We start from the raw sequence: 13,769 nt of genomic DNA, 5'->3' as shown, positions 1-13,769 counted from the left end.
GATCATGGCTGATCTTTTGTGGACTCAGCTCCACTTTCCGGCCCGAACACCATAACCCTTAATCCCTTTATTCTTCAAAAAAGTATCTATCTTTATCTTAAAAACATTTAATGAAGGAGCCTCTACTGCCTCACTGGGCAAGGAATTCCATAGATTCACAACCCTTTGGGTGAAGAAGTTCCTCCTAAACACAGTCCTAAATCTATTTCCCCTTATTTTGAGGCTATGCCCCCTAGTTCTGCTTTCACCCGCCAGTAGAAATAACCTGCCCGCATCTATCCTATCTATTCCCTTCATAATTTTATATGTTTCTATAAGATCCCCCCTCATCCTTCTAAATTCCAACGAGTACAGTCCCAGTCTACTCAACCTCTCCTCGTAATCCAACCCCTTCAGCTCTGGGATTAACCTAGTGAATCTCCTCTGCACACCCTCCAGTGCCAGTACGTCCTTTCTCAAGTAAGGAGACCAAAACTGAACACAATACTCCAGGTGTGGCCTCACTAACACCTTATACAATTGCAGCATAACCTCCCTAGTCTTAAACTCCATCCCTCTAGCAATGAAGGACAACATTCCATTCGCCTTCTTAATCACCTGGTGCACCTGTAAACCAACTTTTTGCGACTCATGCACTAGCACACCCAGGTCTCTCTGCACAGCAGCATGTTTTAATATTTTATCATTTAAATAATAATCCCTTTTGCTGTTATTCCTACCAAAAAGGATAACCTCACATTTGTCAACATTGTATTCCATCTGCCAGACCCTAGCCCATTCACTTAGCCTATCAAAATCCCTCTGCAGACTTCCGGTATCCTCTGCACTTTTTGCTTTACCACTTATCTTAGTGTCGTCTGCAAACTTGGACACATTGCCCTTGGTCCCCAACTCCAAATCATCTATGTAAGCCTACTTGTGACACTGATAAATATTATTGTTATTATATGCGGCTAGTCAGCCTCTGGATGGCAATCCCGACCCCAGCCAATCCGACACAGTTTTCCATTGGAATCGACCGCGTTCCATGGGGCGCCGGTGCTAACCCCTTAAAGGTGGGTGAATTGGTCAGTTGTGGCACCAGTTTTGCTGACGCAGAACTCCACGAATCCTGCCTCGGCGTCAGCACTTAGTCTCAGGAACGGAGAATCTGGCCCAGAATCTTGCAGTGCAACCTGACTGCCGAGTTTACCTGCAAAACAGAGATTACAATCCAACAGTAACTTATTGTCCATGAAACAATTTGGGATATGAAAGTGTTATGGGCAAGGCGTTTTCAGAACCCCAAAATGTATCATGGAGTTCAACCAACCTCTCCCTTTAATGGATTTGTTGCTTTTCCGAGCACACGGCATTTTCCCTAGGTGTGGGATTACAATTATGGACATGTGGGTTTTTAAACACAGAACACTGTTTATTCCATGAACTTAACTTAACATCTTAAATAAACATTGGATCTCTTAACACCCCTTACTTCAAAGATAACTCAGAAAATATTGCAACAATAAATAATTCCTCAAAATGTTCCTTCAAACTTCCAAGAGACTTAACACCTTTAAACAAAATCACATCAGGTTAAAGGTTTTACTATTATGAGTTTAAATCACCCAAATGATCCAGAGATGGTCTTTTATGGCAGATATCACAACAAATCCAGCTCACAGCAAAACACAGACACTCACGAGGGGCTGGACTCTCTGCCGTCGGGATGCTCTGTTTTGCCGGCAGCCCGATGGTTTCCCGACGGTGTGGGGCTGCTCCACAATGGGAAACCCCATTGCCCAGCTGGCGAAACGGAGCATCCCACCGTCGTACTAAACCAGAAACCTGGTGTGGCGGGACGGAGAATCGAGCCCAAGCTCTTTTCAAACTGTAAAACCTGCAAAACCAAACTGCAAAATGGCTGAACTGAGCTGAGCTCCACCCACTCTATGACATCACTGTTTCCTTAAAGGTACATTCCTTAAACATCCAGTTCTTAAAGGCACTCTCGCATGACAAAAGGCATTAAAAAACATAGTTTTTCCTCACATATGAATGGAAGCGACTGTGTGAACTGCATGAGGCCCTGATGTAGCTCGGACTACTACCGTGGTGTACCACCAGAAGCTCACAGCAGAAAGGTAACTTTGTTGTTTTATTCGTTTGTGGGATGTGGCCGTCTCTGCCTAGGCCGCCATTTGTTGCTCATCCCGAATTGCTTTTGAGAAGGTGTTGGTGATCTGCCTTCTCGAACAGCTGCAGTCCATGCGGTGTAGGTACACCCACCGTGCTGTGAGAGAGGGAATTTCAGGATTTTGTCCCAGCGATAGTGAAGGGACGGCAATATTTACTGCACAGAATTCGCTACTTGGTAGGTTTGGTTAATCATACTGATGTAATTTGTAAAAATGCATAGCAACTGCTCTCTTCTCTCAAATTCATGATGAGGTCAATTCCCTTAAAATGAGAAGCCTTTTGTAAAGGAGACATTGGGCGGGATTCTCCAATAATGGGGTTATGTCCCCACTCCGGCGTGAAAAGCAGCACCAACCACTCAGACGTCAACGGTCCCCGATAATGGAGAATGCTCCCCTTCCTAGGGGGCTACATTGGCGCCAGAGTGGTCCCCTCAGCTCCAGCCGGCACAGAACGGCCCGTACGAGTTCGCGCATGCGCGGAACGGCCGGCGTATTTCCGCGCATGCGCGCTACGGCCGGCGTATTTCCAGACATGCGCGGGGGTTCCCTTCTCCGCGCCGGCCCCCGGGCAATATGGCGGAGCCCTACAGGGGCCCGGCGCGGAGTAAAGTAGGCCCCCACGGAACCAGCCCACCCGCCGCTCGGTAGGCCCCGATCGCGGGCCAGGCCGCCTTGGCCCACCCCCCCCCCCGCGAATCCCCCTGCCACCCACCCGCAGACTCACCTTCCAGGTCCCGCCGTGTGGGACCTGAGTAACCCACGCCGGCGGGACTCGGCCAAACCCGCCAGCCACCCGGCCCATCGGGGCCCGGAGAATCGCCGGGAGGGGGGCCGCTGTTAATGGGCCCCGACCGGCGCGGCGGGAATCCCGCAGGCACCCGAGAATCGCAGCCGGCGAATGGGGAAGCTGGCGGCAGGGCGCGATTCTCGTGTCCCCCCCCCCGGGATTCTCCAACCCGCCGCCGGGTCGGAGAATCCCGGCCATGGTGCTGTGAACCCTGGATCCAGTGACAGAATGTTTGAGTTTATAATTGTAATGTCCCTCCATTCATTGGCGTGACTGCAACAATATGGAAGGTAAGATAAGCCCAGTAATTCACTGACTCTGGTCCTGCCGATAAACAGCTCGTACTGTCTTGGTCTCCACCCAGCTTATTCTCCTCTGCCTGGATATTAATGGCCATCAGTCAAACTTACAAGGAAACAGAAGAAACATTTGCCTCATCTCTGAGGGCAATTAGGCAAATACTTCAGGGCAACGTTCTAACTCAGAAACCCAGTGTGCACTTGTAAAAAAAGTAAGAAATTGTATTTATAGAGAGTTTCTCAGATCCAAGCATGCTCCGAAACTCGTTGCAGCCAGTACAACAGTTTTGCTGTTGGTCCCAGCTTTAATCTCAGGGAAGCGAAACCACTCATTTCTACACAGCGGGGTCCTATAAACAGCAGTGCGATAAATGACCACATCATCTATGTTTGAAATAGGATTGGTTGAAAGGTGAATGTGGGCCTGGACACCTGGTGGGGCTCCTTGGTTCTTCTTTATGCAGTTGCCGGCGAGATCTTCCACTCCCGCCGACAGAGCGCCCCCCACCCCGGGCTTCCCGACGGCGAGGGGTGCATTCAACAGGAAACCCCGTTGACAAATGCGGGACCAGAAGGATCTTGCCACCAGCCAATGACGGGCTGCCGTGAAAGACGCGGCAGGTTGGGCAGGAAATCCTCCCCAAGACCTTCGACAGTGCAGTGCTCCCTGAGTATCACCTCTGGAAGGTCAACCCAGAGTTACTTGCCTGTGTCTCTGGAGAATATGTAGTGTACAGAAGTAGATATTCCTTGTCCCAGGAAAAGTAGGTAAAGACGAAATGCCACAATCAATTTACCTGTCTCATCAATCACCCACAGAAAAGGTTGAGGGAATAAAAACCTTTGGCTGATTCAGAGAAAAAGCTGTGGGAAATGCCACTGCAACAGCGTCTTCCGATTAGGGTGGGGACAGGTGAGTAAGGGTGGATTCCCCGTTATTGCAGTGCGCAGAGGTCTCGTGGCGCAGTGGGTAGCAACCCTGCCTCTGACCCAGAAGCTCCAGGACCAAGGAAGGTGTGTTCACAATACGACCAGAGTATCAACCTGCAAATCCTTCCAACACACACCAGTGGCAGGAACTACGAGTAGGAGAGATTCATAGAATTTCATAGAATTTACAGTGCAGAAGGAAGGCCATTCGGCCCATCGGGTCTGCACCGGCCCATGGAAAGAGCACTGGCCCTTGGAAAGAGTACCCCACCCAAGCCCACACCTTCACCTAATTCCCGTAACCCAGTAACCCCACCCCACCTTTTGGACACTAAGGGCAATTTAGCATGGCCAATCCACCTAACCTGCACATCTTCGGACTGTGGGAGGAAACCGCAGCACCCAGAGGAAACCCACGCACACACAGGGGGAATGTGTAGACTCCACACAGACAGTGACCCAAGCTGGGAATCGAACCTGGGATCTGTGAAGCAACTGTGCTAACCACTGTGCTATCGTGCTGCCCATATCCTGGTCATCGATGTGGTAAAAGAAAATCGGAGCCTCCACCATCACTATCCATAGCTTCCGGATGTATGTAAAAGTGAATGTTACTATAGCAACTCGGACTCAGTGAATGAACTGAAATACAATCACCACAGTGCAATGGCTAGATGCTTTCCCATCAGTGTGTTTCAGTAGTGGGATCCTATCCTTATCCAGCCAGACTATCTCATTCAAACAATCTGTGTTACAGGTCTAACACCTGATTCCTTTCCCTTAGATAGGTCAGCTATCGCATTTCATCAGTAGAAATACTTCAAATGGCTGGCTCACAGATACGACATACATTTGTCACCTAATTAGATGTTTGATTAATATATTACTGTACTTAGTGTACACCTTGCTGTAATAATGATGCCTTAATATACACAGGAGATTTGTCTTGGTCTGTAGTAAGCTGTCTGCTGGGGGGATGGGGAGGTTTCGTGGGAGGGGTGTCAAGGGATTGCAGCGAGGACGGGGGGCTACCTCTCCGAGGCCCCCCTCCTTCCTTAAGTCAAGTCCCTCGATCGCCTCCAGAGGTGACAAGCTAGCCGTCAGAAGCATAACCAACTTTAATTCTCATTAATTCATTTCTGTCATTTTTTTTGTGACCCTCGTAGAATCTAACAGCACAGAACATTTGGTCCATCATGCCCATGCCTGCCTTTCCTACAGCATGGACATTTAGTCCATCGTGCCCATGCCTGCCTTTCCTGCAGCATGAACATTTGGTCCATCATGCCCATGCCTGCCTTTCCTACAGCATGGACATTTAGTCCATCGTGCCCATGCCTGCCTTTCCTGCAGCATGAACATTTGGTCCATCATGCCCATGCCTGCCTTTCCTACAGCACAGAACATTTGGTCCATCATGCCCATGCCTGCCTTTCCGACAGCATGGACACGACTCTCCGGCTTCGTTACACTCTCGTTCAAGCGTAATGAGGACGGTGAATAGCGGGAGAGGCCAAAAACGAGAACGCGCCAGGCGGCAAACAGTGAGATGCTACCGTCCCGCTCCCGTAGGCGAAATCGGTATCTCGCTGTAGCGTGGCTAGAAATCAATTGTCACCACTTAAGCCCCATTTCCATACAAACAACGAGAGCTACCCCGAATCCAACGGCCTCCTGTCATTCAGCGGCCTCTCCAGCCAGTGGTCATGCTGGCGCTGATTAGTACTGCTTTTGAAAAACGTGAACCTGGCGGAAGGGCTTCTGTGGGGAGCCGAGGAGGTGAGTAGCCATCTTTGCTCACGGGCAAAGAGACCAGGGGCACTGGGTTTGCCACCCAGTGCTCATCGGGGGGTGGGGGACCTGTGCTGGGGGTGTAGGGTGGGAGGGGCAACCGTTAGCGGCACCACCATGCCAACCCTGGATCACGTTTACCCGTTCTTGGGGCAACACATGACCCTGCCCGTCCACCCCACCAATGATCAATAACCCCCACCGACTGCTAGGAATCTGGCTGCGCGGCTAAAGACTATTGCTGATTGCGAATTAGCAGTCGTGGTTAAGTTAACACTTCACATGTGCCAAGTGGATTCCTGTGGGTGGGCGGGCCATGTGGGAGTCCATGCCTGGCATCCCAATCGCACCTTGATGTGTGGACTTGAAAACTGCGGGAGGCAGCATCACACACGCAACATCTGAATACCAAGGGGATGGGACGCAGATCCGGGGACATGTTCACGGCCGGCAGGTGGGTGGGTGCCCCGGGTTGGGGGGGGGGGCTTGGGGGGATGGGCAAAGGGTCCGGAGGTCAGCCCGCATCGCGGAAGAAAATGACAGAGGCATCATAATGATTGTGCAAATAGGAGTTTAATGTGCTGTACAATACCCCAATCCCGGTGGTCCCGCCGCCCCCCACCCCCCCCTCCTCACCCGGTGCCCTCAGTGATCCTCAACGTGCCTGGCCCTCCTAGCTCTCCCACTACGTCTAGGTGTTTCCTCAGGATGCACATCAGAGGTGGAGGCAGCCAGCTGCTTACCTAATACCATGGCATTTGATGCACCTGGCGGGCGTCTTCTGGGGCCGGAGGGTCCGGGTTGGCACTCAGCGCGCCCTCATCCCGGTCGGTACCCATAGGGCCCTGGGATCCACCTTGGGATGGTTGGAGCCCCGACTGCCCTTGCATCAAGTGGCTCTGCCTGCCCTGGGGGTTCCCCAGTGTCTGCACCACGGTGTTGACGCCCTCAGTGATGCTCCTCAGTGACTGAGCCAGGCTCTGCAGTGCGACAAGCTCCGCAGCACCCCGGCCATTCCCATCTGAGAGCGGGACATGTCCTCCAGAATCTCATCAAGGTCAGCCTGGTACTGGGTGACATCCCCTAGCGAGGCGGACATTCTCCCGAGTCCCTTAGCCATGACCATCGCCAACGTCACGGTGCCTTGGAAACCTTCATTAATGGTGCTGCGTCCTGCACCAGGCTTTCCACTGCGGTCGCCACCCGAGCAGTGTTGGCCTCGGTGATACTCATTGCCGGTGGCATCTCCTGCGCCCGTAGCCTCTGGGACTCCTCCAATCAGCTATGGATCCCGGCCGCTCCCTATCGTCTCCATCAGCTCCAGGTAACCCACTTCCAGAGGCTCAGCATCAGGCTGGGACCCAGCTGGGTCCTGGGATCCAGCAGCCCTCCAACTGCTGTCTCGCCTGGGTGTTCCTGCCTCCACCTGATCTACGTCAGCAGCAATGTGGCACTCACCAGATTGTGACCCAGACACCTGACCACGAACATGTCCCACCGAGGTGTGTGTATCTGCACTGGTGGAGGGTTAGGATGGTAGCTGGGCTGTGACTATAACAGTTGCATCCTCGGAGCTCTTCTCCGAGGTGTTCTCCTCGGAGTCAGGAGAGGGGGGCCGTCCGGGATGGGATAGCTCCATCGGCTGGAGGATCTGCGGGAAAATGGACATGTGATCAGTGGGAGGGATGGGTCAGTAAGTAAAGCAAAAACAACTCCGGTTTGACAGGTCCACTGGGTGGAGCCCGGTGTTTCCTCACCTCTGCGGCGTTCGCCAGCCTCCGCGTGGGTGACCGACCTATCCGCGGCCACCCCAGTCACCTCCAGGGCCCGTACCTCGAAGGAGGTGAGGATTCTGATGTCTAGCACCCCACCGCCAGTCTGCGCCCGCTCCCGCTGGATGTGGGAGAGCTTTTCCTGAGGAGACACAGAGAGGGCATCATTCGCCACAAGCGTGGTTCACAGTGGTGGGAGAGGGGGTGTGAAGGTGGGGTTGGCGGGTGTTTTGGGGGGGGGGGAAGGCTGAAAGTCTCCTGGGGCGGTTGGGGGGGGCTGGATGCTCCCTGGGGGGAGGTGGGGGGGGGGGCGGCGTTGATGTCGACTCACTCGTGCTGCCCGGTGTAGGTCGTTGACCTTCTTCTGATACCGGAGGAAAGTTCTCCTGGTTGATGTGTTGGGTGTTCTGGATCACATACACGTCACCAACACTTGAAATAGTGCAACACTATTTTATTGAATCATTAACTGTTTAAAATTACTTAGACTGTGGGTTAATACGATACTAGCTTTAACTAAAGACCTTTGCCTTGTCCTAACCTGTCGATGCACTCAGCACATGGTGAATGTCTGTGGTGCAGGCTGTGAGCTCTGTGCTCCTAGCTAGCTGCAACTCGAATGAGCGGGAACTCTGATGCCCCCTGTCTTTATAGTGCGTGTGCTCTCACTGGTGATTGGCTGCGGTGTTGTGTGTGTTGATTGGTCCCACTGTGTGTCCATCAGTGTGTGTCTGCACCATGATATACTGGTGTATATTATGACACTAGTCTCACTGCCCGAGCTGCCAGCTGCCGCCACCTCGTCCCAGGCAGCACTGACTGCCTTGTGGCTCATACTCCGGGACTCTCGGGGGACCAGTACATTCCTCCTCGCCTCCACCGAGTCCAGGAGGCTCCCTAGGTCTGCGTCCCTGAATCTTGGGGCCGGTCTCCTGGGCGCCATTGTTGCGAGCTGGCTGGGGTTGGCTGAGCAAGTGCAGCTGAAGTGCTGCTCAAACTTGTTAGCGGGGTCTGGCGAGCACGGTCCCAGTGAATCAGCTGGGAAGCATCATTTGCGGCGAGACGCCCGCGAGGCTTTGTTAAGTGGACCAATTAAAGTAGTAACCATAATTTTTTTTTAAAAATCTTTTTATTGGCATTTCAAAATTATATACATTGCTGTGCGTTTTCATTCATTGTGCAGTCACAAAGATTCCTTCTTAGGTTTCTCTATTTACAGTCTGTTGCCGTCTGGCTGGCTTAGCCTACAATCCTCCCAATTCCCCCCCCCCCTTCAGCTCCTCTCTCCTTGAGCACCCCCCTCCCTTCCCCCTTTTTCACTGCTGTTCCCCATTTTTTCTTGCTGGGTTTTGCTACCTCACCTTGCTTCACCCTCTCCCCGGTCGTCCCTCGCTTTCCTCTTTCTATCTTGACCGAGCTATTTTCCCCTGGCTACTGGCTATTTATTTATTTATGTGTTGGCCACAAACAGGTCTTGGAACAGTCGGGTGAAAGGCTCCAATGTTTTGTGGAAGCCCCCTTCCGACCCACGGATGGTGAATTTGATTTCCTCCATTTGGAGAAGTTCTGATAGGTCGGACAGCCAGTCTGCAGCTTTAGGTGTTGCTGCTGACCGCCAACCAAGCAGGATTCTACAGCGGGCGATCAGGGAGGCAAAGGCACCCGTCTTGGGATCCCGGCCCTGGGTCACTCTCCGTGTGGAGTTTGCACGTTCTCCCCATGTCTGCGTGGGTTTCACCCCCACAACCCAAAGATGTGCTGGGTAGGTGGATTGGCCACACTAAATTGCCCCTTAATTGGAAAAAAAAAATAATTGGCGACTCTAAATTTATTTTTTAAAAAGGGAGGCAAAGGCGTCCGCCCTCCTCCCTATGAAGAGATCTGGCTGGTCTGATACCCCGAAGGCCACCACTTTCGGGCATGGCTGCACCCTCATCCCCACCACTTTGGACATTGCCTTGAAGAAGGCTGTCCAGTACCCCGCACGTCTGGGGTAAGACCAGACCATATGGGTGTGGTTGGCCGGGCCTCAATGGCACCGTTCACATCTATCCTCCACCTCCGGGAAGAACCTACTCATTCAGGTTCTGGTCATGTGGGCTCTATGTACCACTTTTAGCTGCGTTAGGCTGAGCCTCGCGCATGTGGAGGTAGAGTTGACCCTGTGTAGTGCTTCGCTCCAGAGCCCCCACCCTATTTCGAACCCCAAGTCTCCCTCCCATTTCCTCCTTGTCGTGTCCAGTTCGGTGTCGGCCCTCTCTAGCAGTCGTTCGTACATGTCACTACAGTTCCCTCTGCCTAGGATGTCTGCGTCCAGTAGCTCTTCTAATAGTGTCTGTCGTGGTGATCGCGGGTATGTCCTTGTCTCCTTCCATAGGAAGCTTTTAAGCTGCAGGTACCTGACTTTGTTGCCTTTCGCTAGTTGGAATCTCTGCGTCAGTTCTTCCAGTGTTGTGACCCCACCGTTAGTGTATAGGTCCCTGACTGTCAGTGTCCCTTCGTCCTGTCTCCACCTTTTGAAGGTGGTGTCGGTGAGTGCTGGTGCGACCCTGTGGATATTGCAGATGGGGGCTTTGTCGGACATTTCGGTCCGTCTGAATTGCTGCCGTAGTTGGTTCCACGTCTGGAAGGTGGCTATCATCACTGGGCTGCTGGAGTGTTTCTTGGGTGGGGATGGGAGTGCTGTCGTGGCGAGGGCCCGGAGGGAGGTCCTCTTGCAGGAGGCCTCCTCCGCACGCACCCACTCGGCCTCTGGCTCCTTTATCCATTCCCTTTCTCGCTCGGCCGTCGCTGCCCAGTGGTAAAATTGTAGGTTTGGGAGGGCTAACCCTCCCCTGGATTTTGTTTTCTGTAGGACCTTCTATGTGATCCTAGCATTCTTCCCCCCCCCCCCCGCATACAAACGCCGTGATTAGTTTGTCGAGTGAATTGTAAAAGGCCTTGGGGATATAGATCGGAATGGATCTTAGTAGGAAGAGGTACCTGAGCAGCACATTCATTTTGATCGTCTGCACTCTCCCTGTGAGGGAAAGTGGGAGTGTGTTCCACCTCTGCAGGTCCTTTTTGACTTCCTCTGTCAGACTGGTCAGGTTCTATTTCTGGATTCCCGTCCAGTCATGAGCGATTTGGATCCCCAGGTCGCGGAATTTGTGTCGGGCTTGTTTAAACGGCAGTCCCACCAGTGCTGCCCCTCCCCCTTGCAGGTTCACCGGGAAGATCTCACTTTTGAGTTTGTATCCCGAGAAGGCACCGAACTCTTTCAGGAGCGCGATGATTCCTTCCATGCTGCTTTGTGAGTCCGAGATGCAGAGGAGCAGGTCATCCGCGTAGAGCGGGACTCTGTGCTCTCTGCCTCCTCTTTGGATCCCCCTCCAGTCCTTTGCTGTTCTGAGAGCGATTGCTAATGGTTCGATCGCTAGGGCGAACATCAGGGCTGACAGCCGGCATCCCTGCCTGGTGCCCCTGTGCAGCTGGAAGTACTGGGAGTTGGTGTTGTTTGTCCATACGCTCGCCATGGGAGCGTTGTACAGGAGCTTCACCCATGAGGTGAATCCTTTTCCGAGCCCAAACCGCTCCAGCACTTCTATAAGGTACTTCCACTCGACTCTGTCGAAGGCCTTTTCTGCGTCCAGGGAGACGATCACCTCAGGTGCTCTGTCCCCGGATGGGGTCATGATCACGTTCAGCAGGCGCCTGATGTTCGTTGTTAGCTGTCTACCTTTGACAAAGCCCATTTGATCCTCTGCGACTATCTCTAGTATGCAGTCTTCTAGCCTTTTGGCTAGGATCTTGGCCAATATTTTGGTGTTTACGTTCAGTAGCGAGATGGGAAGTAGTAGCCATAATAAACATTTAAAATCTGTACATTCTGGGAAAGGGAACTTCCAAAGGGATGTAAAAACAATAGATTTAAAGACGAAAGAGGGAAAGGATATTTAAAGAGCAATTGAAGGCTGTGAAGACGGATGTGACCATGGGACCTCAAAGAACATGGGCGGGATTTTCCGTCCCGCCAGCCCCGTTTTCCGGTGAGGCGCACCCCCGTCGGCAGTGGGATCCTCCGATCTGGCAGCTGGCCAATGCGGTTTCCCATTGTGGCCACCCCGTGCCGTCGGGAAACGCGCGGGTGTGGCTGTGCTGCCGCTGATGGAGCATGTGTGCTGGAACAGACCAGTGAAGAAAGCAGCTTGCAGCCTCACTCAGGGAAGACAAGTGTTGTGTCTGCAAGGTTTTGATACAAGCTTTTTTATCCCCAGTGACCCCTGACTCACTGTAAGGGTGCCCCAGCCCCCTCAACCCACCCACACCTGTGCAAGGCCTGATCACCACCGCGCAATATGAGAGAGAAAATAGTCTGAGGAATACTTCGCTGTTGAAACAGTTGATGTTTGTGGTAATCTTACTGGAATTTTTATAGAGAAAATATTTTTATAGAGAAAATATGAGGACTGTTGCCTAAAAGGGGTTTTTTAAATCTTCAAAAACGTACTGAAATCTTTGTTCCTGACTTCTCATAACAAAATACAAATTACAAATTGTTGTGATAGATTGTCCAAGTTTCCCTTTGGCAATCACCACCTGCCATATCACAACACCAGTGCCATCAGCCATTGCAGGATATCATGTCAAATTGGCATCTGTGATACTGGGGATTTCCGAAGGAGGCTGGGATGGGTCATCCGCTTGGCACTTCTGGCTGATAATTGTTGCAAATGCCTCAGGTGCTCAAATGATTGTCCTCCAACAACCACAACCATCTTCAGTTGTGCTCGATGTGATTCTAACCAGTGGAGAGTTTGCCCCAATTCTCATTGGCTTCATTGGGTGCGATTTAACCAAATGGGAATTATGTCCCATAGCGAGCACATTTTGCCGTGTGTTTCCCAGCGCTCGAAGCACCGAGAAATACAATGCTATCTAATGTGATTCCAGATAGATTCGGGGTGCCAGCAGGGAAAGCGTGGCTGATGCTGCATTTAGTCCCATTTCCTGCACTGAGGAGTCCCGCTCGCCAAAACGCCTCAGGGCAGGGAGAGATCGGGATGACATTTTTAAATGTCTCAAGCCCCCGACGCGACCCCTGACTCACTGTAAGGGTGCCCCCAGCCCCCCTCAACCCACCCACACCCGTGCAAGGCCTGATCACCACCGCACAAAATATGTCAGCTTGGCAGTGCCAGCCTGGCACTCTGGCAGTGACCCCAGCAGCTGACAGTGCCACCTTGGCAGTGCCAGGCTGGCATGCAGATGGCATTGCCAGGGTGCCAGCCTGGCACTGCCAAGCTGCCCAGGTGGCACCAGCACTGCCAGGGAACCACCCTGCCTAGAGGGCATGCACTTGGGAGTGTCCAATCCCCTGGGAGACACCCACAAGTTTTGTTCCGTCTGATCCCCATTTGTGGCGATCAGTACTGAACAGCGCTCGCCCGATATGAAGGGGATAGATCCCAACGCCTTGGTACCTGAGGGAACTGCATATTAGAGTGAGCCTAGCTGTCTCATTCTAATATGCAGATTTGCCAAAAAGTGATCCTGCCCACAATAGGCAGTCTTCACATTGTGATGTCTCACGAGATTGTGTTAGATCTTGCGAGGTGTGGCGAGCCGGGTAGACCCTGGGAGGCAGGGTCTCCCGTCATTTACCAATCATGTTGCGCTGCGGCGCGCTGCTTTTCAGGCGCAGTGCGGCCGATAGACCGCGCCTAATATTGCTAGGGCTCCCTGATGCCACATTCAGTTCAATGCGACCTTGATGTCAAGGACATTGACCCTCCCCTCACCTCTTGAGGTCCCCTCTTTTGTCCATATTTCAAACAAGGCTGCATTGAGGTCAGAAGCTGAGTGGTCCAGGCAGAACCCAAACTGAGGTTATTGTGAGTAAGTGCCGCCTGATAGCACTCTCAACGACCCCTTCCATCTCTTTGCTGGTGAACGAGAGTAGAACAATGGAGCGTTAATTGGCCAGCTTGGATTTGTCCTGCTTTTTATTGACAAGATGTACTTGGAAAAC

At 52.4% G+C, this 13,769-nt stretch overlaps 1 protein-coding gene and 1 long non-coding RNA gene across 4 annotated transcripts in view; one reads left to right on the top strand and one right to left on the bottom strand.

The window, feature by feature from the left end:
- Window positions 1–13,769, top strand: part of LOC140424773 (5'-AMP-activated protein kinase subunit gamma-2-like) — a 584,455-nt gene that overhangs the window by 295,559 nt on the left and 275,127 nt on the right. The gene's annotated exons all lie outside the window — the stretch shown is intronic.
- Window positions 1–13,769, bottom strand: part of LOC140424774 (uncharacterized) — a 41,396-nt gene that overhangs the window by 1,848 nt on the left and 25,779 nt on the right. The window contains exon 2 of the long non-coding RNA XR_011947685.1: window positions 1,047–1,192. This is a non-coding gene — a long non-coding RNA (uncharacterized lncRNA). The remainder of the gene's footprint in view (window positions 1–1,046; window positions 1,193–13,769) is intronic.

This window comes from Scyliorhinus torazame, chromosome 6 (assembly GCF_047496885.1).
Source record: "Scyliorhinus torazame isolate Kashiwa2021f chromosome 6, sScyTor2.1, whole genome shotgun sequence".
Taxonomy (NCBI): Eukaryota; Metazoa; Chordata; class Chondrichthyes; order Carcharhiniformes; family Scyliorhinidae; genus Scyliorhinus; species Scyliorhinus torazame.
This window is presented reverse-complemented; position numbering and strand designations above follow the sequence as displayed.